At 44.1% G+C, this 14,182-nt stretch overlaps 1 pseudogene; it reads left to right on the plus strand.

Moving 5' to 3' along the window:
* The first annotated feature begins 4,769 nt into the window (after nt 1-4,769).
* LOC124000197 overlaps nt 4,770-14,182 on the plus strand; it is a 69,971-nt pseudogene continuing 60,558 nt past the window's right edge.

Below are 14,182 nucleotides of genomic sequence, written 5' to 3' on the forward strand. Positions count from 1 at the left end.
CCTAGCCTTCTTCATTTTTAAATTCTCTGTCTATAGATATTCTGCCCTTATGTTGTCTGTGTGTTGTATACCTAGCTTACCATTACTATTTTACTGTTTTCCCCCAAATGTCAAATTTCTGATTTGTGACCGCTAACCCTTTCCCAGATGAGGTGCATTGTTTGAATATTTAATTCCCAATCCCTTCTGCCTTCACATTCCTCTAGTTGACCTTTGGCCTCTCCTGCCAATAACTAATGTATCTGTTGGTCACTGGGATCTGGCATGCTTCTGTACATTGTTGTTATTCCAGCCTTGTCCCTTCTGTCATCACCCTTCTTATTTTAAATGTATTTGAAACATTCTGTTGTAGTAATGAATCCCTTCGGTGTCTGTACTGTGCTCCCTCTTTTCCTCTGCTGTTGTCCAGTGGTATGGTTCTCCGGGGAGTATGTGTGCTGATCATTGTTCTCTCCCATGGAATGGGTCCCCTGGCACACAGTGCATTCCTACCCTGCATTCCACTCACCCCCTGACCCCCGGTGACCTCAATGATGACCTCACTGCCCCTTCTTTCTGGGTGGCGATACAGCTGTTAGCTGTCAATCACACTGCTGCTGGTGATGTCACTGCTCAGGAATGTACATATCTGTGTGGTTAGCAACATCTGCACTCATTTTTCTTCAAAATGTTATTTTTTATTCTCAGTCTGGTGGTAGGTGAGACAAGTATGTGACAAAATGAAGGAGAGACGGCTGGATGTAATTTCAAATTATGAGCAACATAAGTTCTATATGTGACCATTTTGAACATCTATATGGTTGGAAAACATGCAGTACCAGAGCAACACAGCAGATGATGGTAGACACTGATCAAACTGAGTGTCCCTCACACAGATTTATGTAACTGTCTTTCCTTTTTATCTAGAAAGGAATCATCTTTCAGCTTTGATATTTACAGCACCTCGCCTCCATCTTGGAGTTTGGGGGGGTGGTTACTTCATGAGTTGGTTATGGAAGTGACCTGTGTTACCTTGTTCTTATGTGTCCATAGCCTGAGGCACATCACCCCCTCTGTTCTCATGTTAATTCTCTGGATAGAACAACTGACTGTCTCTGCCTGTGACCTTTGGAACCCCCAATGAACCCCACTGGAACCTGAAGGAATCACCAGATAATAATAGGAAATGATACCATTATGGAATGATCCTAGTATTAGATATAGTGCTGATGCTGCTGACACGTCTTCTTCACCACCATCTCCAGATCAGAGAGACTCACATTTTCAACCTCTCTCTGTCTGAGTCTGTAATAACAACATGTTTCAAGCAGACCACCAAAGTCCCTGTGCCCAAGAACACTAAGGTAACCTGCCTAAATGACTACTGACCTGTAGCACTCACGTCTGTAGCCATGAAATGCTTTAAAAGGCTGGTCATGGCTCACATCAACACCATTATCCCAGAAACCCTAGACCCACTCCAATTTGCATACCTCCCCAACAGATCCACAGATGATGCAATCACTATTGCGCTCCACACTGCCTTTTCCCACCTGGACAAAAGGAACACCTACGTGAGAATACTATTCATTGATTACAGCTCAGCGTTCAACACCATAGTGCCCTCAAAGCTCATCACTAAGCTAAGGACTCTGGGACTAAACACCTTCCTTTGCAAATGGATCCTGGACTTCCTGACGGACTGACCCCAGGTGGTGAGGGTAGGTAACAACACATCCGTCACACTGATCCTCAACACTGGGGCCCCTCAGGGGTCTGTGCTCAGTCCCCTCCTGTACTCCCTGTTCACTCTTGACTGCATGGCCAGGCACGACTCCAACACCATCATTAAGTTTGCTGATGACACAACAGTGGTAGGCCTGATCACAGACAACGATGAGACAGACTATAGGGAGGAGGTCAGAGACCTGACTGTGGTGCCAGAACAACAACCTCTCCCTCGACTTGATCAAGACAAAGGAGATGATTGTGGACTACAGGAAAAGGAGGACCGAGCACGCCCCCCATTCTCATCGACGGGGCTGTCGTGGAGCAGATTGAGAGCTTCAGGTTCCTTGGCGTTCACATCACCAACAAACTAACATGGTCAAAGCACACCAAGACAGCCGTGAAGAGTGCACGAAAAAACCTATTCCCCCTCAGGAGACTGAAAAGATTTGGCATGGTTCCTCAGATCTTCAAAAGATTTTACAGCTACACCATCGAGAGAATCCTGACGGGTTGCATCACTGCCTGGTATGACAACTGCTCGGCCTCCGACCGCAAGGCACTACAGAGGGTAGTGCGTTCAGACCAGTACATCACCGAAGCCAAGCTTCTTGCCATCCAGGACCTCTATACCAAGTGATGTCAGGAAGGCCCTAAAAATTGTCAAAGACTCCAGCCACCCTAGTCATAGACTGTTCTCTCTCTCACGACAAGTGGTACCAGGGCACCGGTACTAGGTCCAAGAGGCTTCTAAACAGCTTCTACCTCCAAGCCATAAGACTCCTGAACATCTAATCAAATGGCTACCCAGACTAATTGCATTGCCCCCCTTCTTATACGCTGCTGCTACTCTCTGTTATTATTTATGCATAGTCACTTTAATAAATCTACCTAAATGTACATATTAACTCAATTATCTCGACACTGGTGCCCCGCACATTGACTCTGTACCGGTACCCCCTTGCATATAGCCTAGCTGCTGTTATTTACTGTGGCTCTTCAATTATTTGTTATTCTTATCGTTTTATTTTTTTTAAAGTATTTTCTTAAAACTGGTTAAGGGCTTGTAAGTAAGCATTTCACTGTAAAGTCTACACATGTTGTATTTGGTGCATGTTTTTTTTGTGTATTTTTTTGTAATTAGGCCATGGTGCAGTATCCATATTTACCTGCAGAGGGAGACATTGAGTCAGTGCAGAAACAAGCACAAATGTAGAAAGATATGGACACAGAGTTCTTTCGGTCATTAGCCTCACTCTCCCATTGAGAGCTTTGTAGAAAAACACCCATACCTTTGGACTGTTTAGCAAACCAATATGCCTACAGATCAATACAGTGTAATTCTGTCCAGTTCTTCACTTTAATCCTGCAGATGGGCTGTTAGACATTGTGCTGAGCTTTCACTAATAGACCTTATTCAGATAAATGTAGTTTAAAAAGCACATACATTTTCCAATTCACAGTGTGTGGGTGAACTTCCCATCTGGTCTGGTGTCTTCTGAGAGGTAGCATCAGTTTCAGCCAGTCCTCTCCCTGCAACAGCTAGGTATAGAAGAGAGAGTTGCTGAAACCTGTTATGTCATATGTGTCCTATCCATTGTCACTATCTGGACACTGTGGAATCTCAGAGAGCAAGTCTCTGGAATAATAACAGTATTTGTGATTTGGCATGAGTTGGACGAGGGATTTAAATGTTGAAAATGGGCAGATCAAGTATCTTTTCAATAAGGCCTTTGGCCAAAGTGTTGGATTACGAATGTATTTTAAGGAAAGAAGAGAAAGGGCATCATGGGAGACAGGGACTGATAATCTGTTTGGCTCTCTATGAGGTCAGACTGCTGCCACCTCTGGTCTGACCCTGACCTTAGTCTGACCTGGAAGGAGAGAGGGAGAGAGAGGGGTGTGCGTGTGCATGTTTTATATGATAAACTATGCAATGGACACACTTTTCTGTCTGACAATTATTGTTCTTGACATCACATCTGTACTTATCTGAAGTGGGACCTGCAGACTTACTCAGACTATTGACACATTCATTCTACCAAAGGAAAGATTATTGCCTATTTGAATGCTCTCTCTGTGCATTACAATGACATCATCCTCTAAGAGAAAATTACGTCACCCCTTCCGGGACCCTTCTTACCGCCCCAACCAATTGAGCTGAAACCAATTTCAATGTTTTTCTATTGGCCCTGCCAGTTCCAGGAAACGCCTTCTCTTGCCTTCGGTTGGTTGAAGTGTAACCGATGCCCTGTTGTGATTGGTGTCAACTGCACATCTGTCTGTGCGTCCGACCATGAGAAGAATACAGAGGTGGAGATGACTAGCGGGTAATTTGGTTTTGACATTTATAGACGATTTGCATTTCTGTAGAAATACGTTCAGAATCCATGATATACACAGTTGAATTTAGAAATATCGGAAAATAACACATTATTTTATCATAAACCATATTTAGGCCTCAACATTTCACGACCAAACTCTGCACAACAAAACATTAAATGGTGAAATATGTTGAAGACAAAAATGAATATTTGTGATATACATAGTTTATTATGGGGGGTCACGGTCAAAATGCCAGTGTGAGCAATAGGTGAGTTTTGAGCTGTGAATGACGCAGTTCTCATACTAGACACCAGAGGGGGAGAATGTTTCACTGTAGCCTACAATATGAGGCTGTAGAAGTTATTAGTCCTCTGATTTCCATACATATTGGGTCTAACATTGAATGTGAGTGTAATTTTAATGTTTGTCAATGAAAAATGAAATCACGACTGTGCCCTCATGAGTGTGTGTGCGCGCGCTCCCATGCATGATCAATTAATTGTATAGCCCCACGTGCGTGAGCGGGCGCGTGAGAGCTGCGAGTTTGTTTCTTTAAGACCCAGCACCTTTTTATCTGAGAGAGGGAGGGAGGGATGGAGAGAATGAGAGAGATAAAGACGAGAGAGAACGACGGGGGTTGTCTATGGTGAGGTGTAACGTCGCTCGCGCCCAGTGCCATCGTTTACATGTGTGAGAAGGGAGAGGGGTGGGGGTTGTCTATAGTGAGGTGTAACGTCGCTCGCGCCCAGTGCCATCGTTTACATGTGTGAGAAGGGAGAGGGGAGGGGGTTGCTTGCTGGAAACTGGGTTTTCACGGCGATACGACTTTTAACCGCGAGATGCCCGGATGGGGTAAATGGGAATTATGTATTTTTTTGCATTCGACGATGACAAGGGTGAGATAAGATTATGAATACAACATTGGTATCTGACATTTAATTAATGTTGTGAGATGGAGTTGTGCATGATCTGCCAGCTGTTTTTGAGGATGGAGAGGGGGCGAGGCGGTGAGGCGGTGGGGTGTAAACGCCTAACATTGGGTGTAACGGGATGCTTCATTGCCTACAATATAATTGGGGCATTTAAGTATAGAATAATGCATAATCTTTCTATTGTGCGTATAGCCTTTATTTCGTTTGCAGAATAATTTGCATAGAGGCCATTGGAAGGAAATCGGACGGGAAGAGGCTATAGGCAACATTACATCTTCTGTTTTATTTGATTCACGTCGCTTTTCTGTTGTGACTGTGGTTTTAATTTATTAGGCCTATCATAGACCCTTCTCGCTAAATATATTTTCAGATTGTAACATACATGACAATGTGAGACAGAGGTTATTATGATACAGAGATATATTCCCTTCTACAGACTACTCCTAGTCCATAATTACAATGATGACAATTTAAATTCAAATACGTTATGAGACTGCCCCGCATAAATACATGTCTGTCTGTCTATCTCTGTACACTATTAAGGGATACATCCGGCTCGTTTATTTTTACCCATGATCCCCCTACTGAACGAGATGGCCAGGCTAAGGCTACAGCGTAACCCTCCATGACTCTCATTTCCGTGTATAACGCGCATCCATGATTAGCATTATGACTAATCGGCTGTATGGACAGATAAGAGCAGAGACCGATGGATACATAGCTTCAGACAGACGTGTGCAACGGAGTAGGTTGCCGTGGATGCTGGACAGAAGTAATGCAATAGGCTCCAACTATGTATTCTCCTGATAAGTCGTTGTGGTGGAACAGAGATAGATGTGCGTGTGTTTGATGTCCAATGAATGTGTGAAGTGTGTGTGTGAGAGAGAGATGAGAGAGAGGTTGATTAGACATGCGTGTGGAGGATTTTTTTTCTCATCAAGTCAAATGCTTTCATTGTGCAATACATAGGTTACTGAAGGTGTCTTAATTGTCTTGTCTGCTCTGGAAACAGCTGCTTCCAACTGGCTATGACAGATTTGATTTAGTCATTATCATCTGGTTTTGTGTCTGTGCTGGCCAGCCAATCATCTCACCTGGTCCACCCACATCTCAGAAAAGGGGTTCTCCACTTCCTCCTCTTCCGGCCTGGATTGTCTTTATGATGTTGGTTACTAGCAAACTGTTCTCTAAAACCTGTTGCATTATTAGTAGAGGTCGACCGATTATGATTTTTCAATACCGATACCGATTATTGGAGGACCCCAAAAAAAGCCGATACCGATTAATCGGCCAATTTTTAAAATGTATTTGTAATAATGACAATTACAACAATACTGAATGAACACTTATTTTAACTTAATATAATACATCAATAAAATCAATTAAGCCTCAAATAAATAATGAAACATGTTCAATTTGGTTTAAATAATGCAAAAACAAAGTGTTGGAGAAGAAAGTAAAAGTGCAATATGTGCCATGTTAGAAAGCTAATGTTTAAGTTCCTTGCTCAGAACATGAGAACATATGAAAGCTGGTGGTTCCTTTTAACATGAGTCTTCAATTTTCCCAGGTAAGAAGTCTTAGGTTGCAGTTATTATAGGAATTATAGGACTATTTCTCTCACACTGCTATGCTTTATCTTGGCCAGGTCGCAGTTGCAAATGAGAACCTGTTCTCAACTAGCCTACCTGGTTAAATAAAGGTGAAATAAAAAATAAAAAAATATATACCATTTGTATTTCATATACCTTTGACTATTGGATGTTCTTATAGGCACTTTAGTATTGCCAGTGTAACAGTATAGCTTCCGTCCCTCTCCTCGCTCCTCCCTGGGCTTGAACCAGGAACACAACAACAACAGCCACCCTCGAAGCAGTGTTACCCATGCAGAGCAAGGGGAACAACCATTCCAAGTCTCAGAGCGTGTGATGTTTGAAATACTATTAGCGCGCACCCCGCTAACTAGCAAGCCATTTCACATCGGTTACACCAGCCTAACCGCGGGAGTTAATAGGCTTGAAGTCATAAACAGCGCAATGCTTGACGCACAACGAAGAGCTGCTGGCAAAACGCACGAAAGTGCTGTTTGAATGAATGCTTACGAGCCTGCTGGTGTCTACCATCGCTCAGTCAGACTGCTCTATCAAATCATAGACTTAATTATAACATAATAACATACAGAAATACAGGCCACAGGTCATTAATATGGTCGAATCCGGAAACGATCATCTCAAAAACAAAACGTTCTTTCTTTCAGTGAAATACGGAACCGTTCCGTATTTTATCTAAGGAGAGGCATCCATTAGTCTAAATATTCCTGTTACATTGCACAACCTTCAATGTTATGTCATAATTATGTAAATTTCTGGCAAATTAGTTGACCCAAACTGTTGTATATACCCTGACTCTACGTGCAATGAACGTAAGAGAAGTGACACAATTTCACCTGGTTAATATTGCCTGCTAACCTGGATTTCTTTTAGCTAAATATGCAGGTTTAAAAAATATTCTGTGTATTGATTTTAAGAAAGACATTGATGTTCATGGTTAGGTACACATTGGAGCAACGATACGCACCGCATCGATTATATGCAACGCAGGACACGCTAGATAAACTAGTAATATCATTAACCATGTGTAGTTAACTAGTGATTATGATTGATTGATTGATTGATTGTTTTATAAGATAAGTTTAATGCTAGCTAGCAACTTATCTTGGCTTACTGCATTCGCATAACAAGCAGTCTCCTCGTGGAGTGCAATGAGAGGCAGGTGGTTAGAGCGTTGGACTAGTTAACTGTAAGTTTGCAAGATTGAATCCCCCGAGCTGACAAGATGAAAATCTGTCGTTCTGCCCCTGAACGAGGCAGTTAACCCACTGTTCCTAGGCCGTCATTGTAAATAAGAATGTGTTCTTAACTGACTTGCCGAGTTAAATAAAGATTAAATAAAGGTGTAAAAAAAATACAGATTTTCAATTGTTATGAATTAATCGGCCATTCCGATTAATCTGTCAACCTCTAATTATTAGATCCAAGGATGAGGCTCTTTCAACTTGTCAATTACAATTATATAAGTTGATTGAGAGCCTTGAGCGTTTAATGGAAAAACACTAATTTCTCTCTTCCTTTACCCTTTTTCTCTCTTCCTTTCCCCTGTTTCTCTCTTCTTTTCCCCTGTTTCTCTCTTCCTTTCCCCTGTTTCTCTCTTCCTTTCCCCTGTTTCTCTCTTCCTTTCCCCTGTTTCTCTCTTCCTTTCCCCTGTTTCTCTCTTCCTTTCCCCTGTTTCTCTCTTCCTTTCCCCTGTTTCTCTCTTCTTTTCCCCTGTTTCTCTCTTCCTTTCCCCTGTTTCTCTCTTCCTTTCCCCTGTTTCTCTCTTCCTTTACCCTGTTTCTCTCTTCCTTTACCCTGTTTCTCTCTTCCTTTACCCTGTTTCTCTCTTCCTTTCCAGTTTCTCTATTATTGTCCCCTGTTTCTCTCTTCCTTTACCCTGTTTCTCTCTTCCTTTACCCTGTTTCTCTCTTTCTTTCCCCTGTTTCTCTCTTCCTTTACCCTGTTTCTCTCTTCTTTTCCCCTGTTTCTCTCTTCCTTTCCCCTGTTTCTCTCTTCCTTTACCCTGTTTCTCTCTTCCTTTCCCTTGTTTCTCTCTTCCTTTCCCCTGTTTCTCTCTTTCTTTCCCCTGTTTCTCTCTTCCTTTACCCTGTTTCTCTCTTCCTTTCCCCTGTTTCTCTCTTTCTTTACCCTGTTTCTCTCTTCCTTTACCCTGTTTCTCTCTTCCTTTACCCTGTTTCTCTCTTTCTTTCCCCTGTTTCTCTCTTCCTTTACCCTGTTTCTCTCTTCTTTTCCCCTGTTTCTCTCTTCCTTTCCCCTGTTTCTCTCTTCCTTTACCCTGTTTCTCTCTTCCTTTCCCTTGTTTCTCTCTTCCTTTCCCCTGTTTCTCTCTTTCTTTCCCCTGTTTCTCTCTTCCTTTACCCTGTTTCTCTCTTCCTTTCCCCTGTTTCTCTCTTTCTTTACCCTGTTTCTCTCTTCCTTTACCCTGTTTCTCTCTTCCTTTATCCTGTTTTTCTCTTCCTTTCCACTGTTTCTCTCTTCCTTTACCCTGTTTCTCTCTTCCTTTACCCTGTTTCTCTCTTCCTTTACCCTGTTTCTATCTTCCTTTACCCTGTTTCTCTATTATTGTCCCCTGTTTCTCTCTTCCTTTACCCTGTTTCTCTATTATTGTCCCCTGTTTCTCTCTTCCTTTACCCTGTTTCTCTCTTCCTTTACCCTGTTTCTCTATTATTGTCCCCTGTTTCTCTCTTCCTTTACCCTGTTTCTCTATTATTGTCCCCTGTTTCTCTCTTCCTTTACCCTGTTTCTCTCTTCCTTTACCCTGTTTCTCTATTATTGTCCCCTGTTTCTCTCTTCCTTTACCCTGTTTCTCTATTATTGTCCCCTGTTTCTCTCTTCCTTTACCCTGTTTCTCTATTATTGTCCCCTGTTTCTCTCTTCCTTTACCCTGTTTCTCTATTATTGTCCCCTGTTTCTCTCTTCCTTTACCCTGTTTCTCTATTATTGTCCCCTGTTTCTCTCTTCCTTTACCCTGTTTCTCTATTATTGTCCCCTGTTTCTCTCTTCTTTTCCCCTGTTTACGATCATCTTGTTCTCTATTTTCCAGCTGCTTCTCTCATCTGTCTGAAGACCACCCTAGGGTGTCCAAGGCCCTCCACTACACCTGCCCTCCCTCTTGCCCCTTCCCTAAACTCTTTCACCCCCATGAACTCCTCCTATCTCGTCCTACCACTCTAGACCTTGCCTTTGGAATCCTAACTGCACCCCACCCAAAGACACACACCGTACCCCAAAGGTATCTCACAATTACATGGGCCCTGTCACTCAGCCAGACTCACCGAGACAACCAATCAGTTATTATCACCACAAGCAGAGAGCCAATCAGGTGTTTGCTAGACACAGCAGAGCTATTCCTATTGTAGCAATACATCCAAAGGAGCTAATTCGGTGAAGCCAGGAAGTAGAGATGAGGAAGTAGCAAGGTACAGAGTGACAAGCCGTTAACCAACCAAACACAGGCTTGTTAGTGATGACTGTGAACTCTTATTCATAGGGAGGTGAGGTACAGAGGAGAGAGAAGGGTAACAGAGTGCCACCATTCTGCTTGCCTGTCAACCAACCTCTCTCACATAGTAATAGGAGAAAAGGACAAGGACACAAACATAAGAGAGAGACCAAGGGCCAAAGCTCGGCAGAGATAAATAGAGAGAGACCAAGGGCCAAAGCTAGGCAGAGAGAAATAGAGAGAGACCAAAGGCCGAAGCTAGGCAGAGATAAATAGAGAGAGACAAAAGAGAATAGAGTGCCCTTCACACCTTACCTCATACAAGCACTTGAAAAAATATTCTGTGGGCTCCTTGAAGCAAATTTTCCCAGAACAATCCCACACTCTCCACCGACACCCACTAACTTTCAGCTAACACCCCACACACTCTCCGGCCTCAAGATGATGTGCGAGGTGATGCCCACCATCTCTGAGGATGGGCGTGGCGGGAGTGGGGGAGGGCCTTCCTCTCCAGGAGGGAGTGGCGGGGGAATGGGAGGCGGTATGGGGGGTGGGTACGGGGGCAGAGGGGAGCCCCGGGGAGGAGGTGACGAGGGGGGGCAGCACCGGGAATCTGGAATCTCTGATGGTGAACATGCTGACGGAGAGGGAGAGGCTGCTGGACAGCCTGAGGGAGACCCAGGACAGTCTGGGGACAGCCCAGCTTCGACTCCGAGACCTGGGCCATGAGAAGGACTCCCTCTCAAGACAGCTGTCTATCGCCCTACCACAGGTACACACGGGGAGGGGGGTGTGTGTCTGTGTGTGTGTACATTCGTGTGTCCGTGTTTGTGCGTGCACTTGCTGCATATGTGGCTGCCTGTGTGTGTGTGTTTCTGTGTGCATGAGTGTGTGTTGTATGTGTGTTTACTTACTAACTGTGAGATCTGGACAAAGAATCTATAGAGACCTCCCTGTTGCCTCGCTGCAAACACATTGTGAGTGTGAAAAAGAGTGAGTGTATACTGTGCATTCGGAAAGTATTCAGACCCCTTGACTTTTTTCACATTTATTTTACTTTACAGCCTTATTCTAAAATGTATTAAATTAAATATTTCCCTCATCAATCTACACACAATATCCCATAATGACAAAGTGAAAACAGGTTTTTAGGATAAAAAAATAAACTGAAATACCTTATTTACGTAAGTATTCAGACCCTTTGCTATGAGACTCCATCCTGTTTGTTTGGGCTCAGGTGCATCCTGTTTCCATTGATCATCCTTGAGGTGTTTCTACAACTTGATTTGAGTCCACCTGTGGTAAATTTAATTGATTGGACATGATTTGGAATGGCACACACCTGTCTATATAAGTCCCACAGTTGACAGTGGCCTCCATCATTATTAAATGGAAGAAGTTTGGAACCATCAAGACTCTTCCTAGAGCTGGCCGCCCGGCCAAACTGACCAATCGTGGGAGAAGGGCCTCATGAATCTGATGGTCACTCTTGACAGAGCTCAAGAGTTCTTCTGTGGAGAAGGGAGGACCTTCCAGAAGGACAACCATCTCTGCAGCACCACCAATCAGACCTTTATGGTAGAGTGGCCAGACGGAAGCCACTCCTCAGTAAAAGGCACATGACAGCCCGCTTGGAGTTTGCCAAAAGGCACCTAAAGGACTCTCAGACCACGAGAAACAAGATTCTCTGGTCTGATGAAACCAAGATTGAACTATTTGGCTTGAATGCCAAGTGTCACGTCTGGAGGAAACCTGGCAACATCCCTACGGTAAAGTATGGTGGTTGCAGCATCATGCTGTGGGGATGTTTTTCAGTGACATGGACTGGGAGACTAGTCAGGATTAAGGGACAGATGAACAGAGCAAATTACAGAAAACCTGCTCCAGAGCGCTCAGGACCTCAGACTGGGGAAAAGGTTCACCTTCCAACAGGACAATGACCCTAAGCACACAGCCAAGACTACGCAGGAGTGGCTTCGGGACAAGTCTCTGAATGTCCTTGAGTGGCCCAGCCAGAGCCCGGACCTGAACCTGATCGAACATCTCTGGAGAGACCTGAAAATAGCTGTGCAGCGACACTTCCCATCCAACCTGACAGAACTTGAGAGGATCTGCAGAGAAGAATGGGAGAAACTCCCCAAATACAGGTGTGCCAAGCTTGTAGCATCATACCCAAGAAGACTCAAGGCTGTAATCGCTGCCAAAGGTACTTCAACAAAGTACTGGTTAAAGGGTCTGAATACTTATGTAAATGTTATATTTCAGTTTTTTATGCTCAGACTTTAACATGGTTCTGGTTTTATGTTGCTTCTCTTATCCATACTGAGTTATCCTGCTATCTACTGGACTCACCAATGAGCTGTTCAGTTTTTTACGCTCAGACTTTAACATGGTTCTGGTTTTATGTTGCTTCTCTTATCCATACTGAGCTATCCTGCTATCTACTGGACTCACCAATGAGCTGTTCAGTTTTTACGGAGTTGTTCCATCTGTACTAAGCTGTTCCGTCTGTTCTTGTTGGTATGTGGTTGTTCCTGCTCCTACGGATCATTTCTGGTGCATACTGAGCAGGGCTGTGGCTGAATCATGACTTAGACTTCATGACAGACTGTTACATATTATTGGAGGTTCCATTCGATTGAGTAAAGACCTCTATAATACCCAGGCCAATATTAGCCCACATCCTTATGCCCGTGGAGTAATCATTCTAGTGTGACTGATGCCACTGAACATGCGAAAAGGACTCCATCTTGGATTTCAGACAGGCAGTCTCCCTGGATGCCTAAGATGAGTGATGCGGTTTATTTTGTTAGAACCCATATGTTCTCTGAACTATTGAAAGCAATAACAGATGTGATAGGACAATGTGTTTTTACTGAGAATGACTGGACATTAAAGGGCCATATTACCTCACTGAGAGGGAGATCAATATGGTGCACACATCTACGGACACACACATACACACATACACACATGATGCGAGCAGCACAGAGTGCTGTGATAGATTCAACACTAGGGCTAGCAGCACAGAGCGCTGTGATAGATTCAACAGTAGGGCTAGCAGCACAGAGCGCTGTGATAGATTCGACACTAGGGCTAGCAGCACAGAGCGCTGTGATAGATTCGACACTAGGGCTAGCAGCACAGAGTGCTGTGATAGATTCAACACTAGCAGCACAGAGCGCTGTGATAGATTCAACACTAGCAGCACAGAGCGCTGTGATAGATTCGACACTAGGGCTAGCAGCACAGAGCGCTGTGATAGATTCAACACTAGAGCTAGCAGGACAGAGCGATGTGATAGATTCAACACTAGCAGCACAGAGCGCTGTGATAGATTCAACACTAGCAGCACAGAGCGCTGTGATAGATTCAACACTAGCAGCACAGAGCGCTGTGATAGATTCAACACTAGCAGGACAGAGCGCTGTGATAGATTCAACACTAGCAGCACAGAGCGCTGTGATAGATTCAACACTAGCAGCACAGAGCGCTGTGATAGATTCAACACTAGGGCTAGCAGCACAGAGCACTGTGATAGATTCAACACTAGAGCTAGCAGCACAGAGCGCTGTGATAGATTCAACACTAGCGCTAGCAGGACAGAGCGCTGTGATAGATTCAACACTAGAGCTAGCAGCACAGAGCGCTGTGATAGATTCAACACTAGCAGCACAGAGCGCTGTGATAGATTCAACAGTAGGGCTAGCAGCACAGAGCACTGTGATAGATTCAACACTAGAGCTAGCAGCACAGAGCGCTGTGATAGATTCAACACTAGCAGCACAGAGCGCTGTGATAGATTCAACAGTAGGGCTAGCAGCACAGAGCACTGTGATAGATTCAACACTAGGGCTAGCACCACAGAGCGCTGTGATAGATTCAACACCCGAGCTAGCAGGACAGAGCGTTGTGATAGATTCAACACTAGAGCTAGCAGCACAGAGCGCTGTGATAGATTCGACACTAGGGCTAGCAGCACAGAGCGCTGTGATAGATTCAACACTAGCAGCACAGAGCGCTGTGATAGATTCAACAGTAGGGCTAGCAGCACAGAGCGTTGTGATAGATTCAACACTAGGGCTAGCAGCACAGAGTGCTGTGATAGATTCAACATTAGATTCAACAGTAGGGCTAGCAGCACAGAGCGTTGTGATAGATTC

The sequence above is a fragment of the Oncorhynchus gorbuscha genome, linkage group LG16, assembly GCF_021184085.1.
Source record: "Oncorhynchus gorbuscha isolate QuinsamMale2020 ecotype Even-year linkage group LG16, OgorEven_v1.0, whole genome shotgun sequence".
In the NCBI taxonomy this organism is placed as follows: Eukaryota; Metazoa; Chordata; class Actinopteri; order Salmoniformes; family Salmonidae; genus Oncorhynchus; species Oncorhynchus gorbuscha.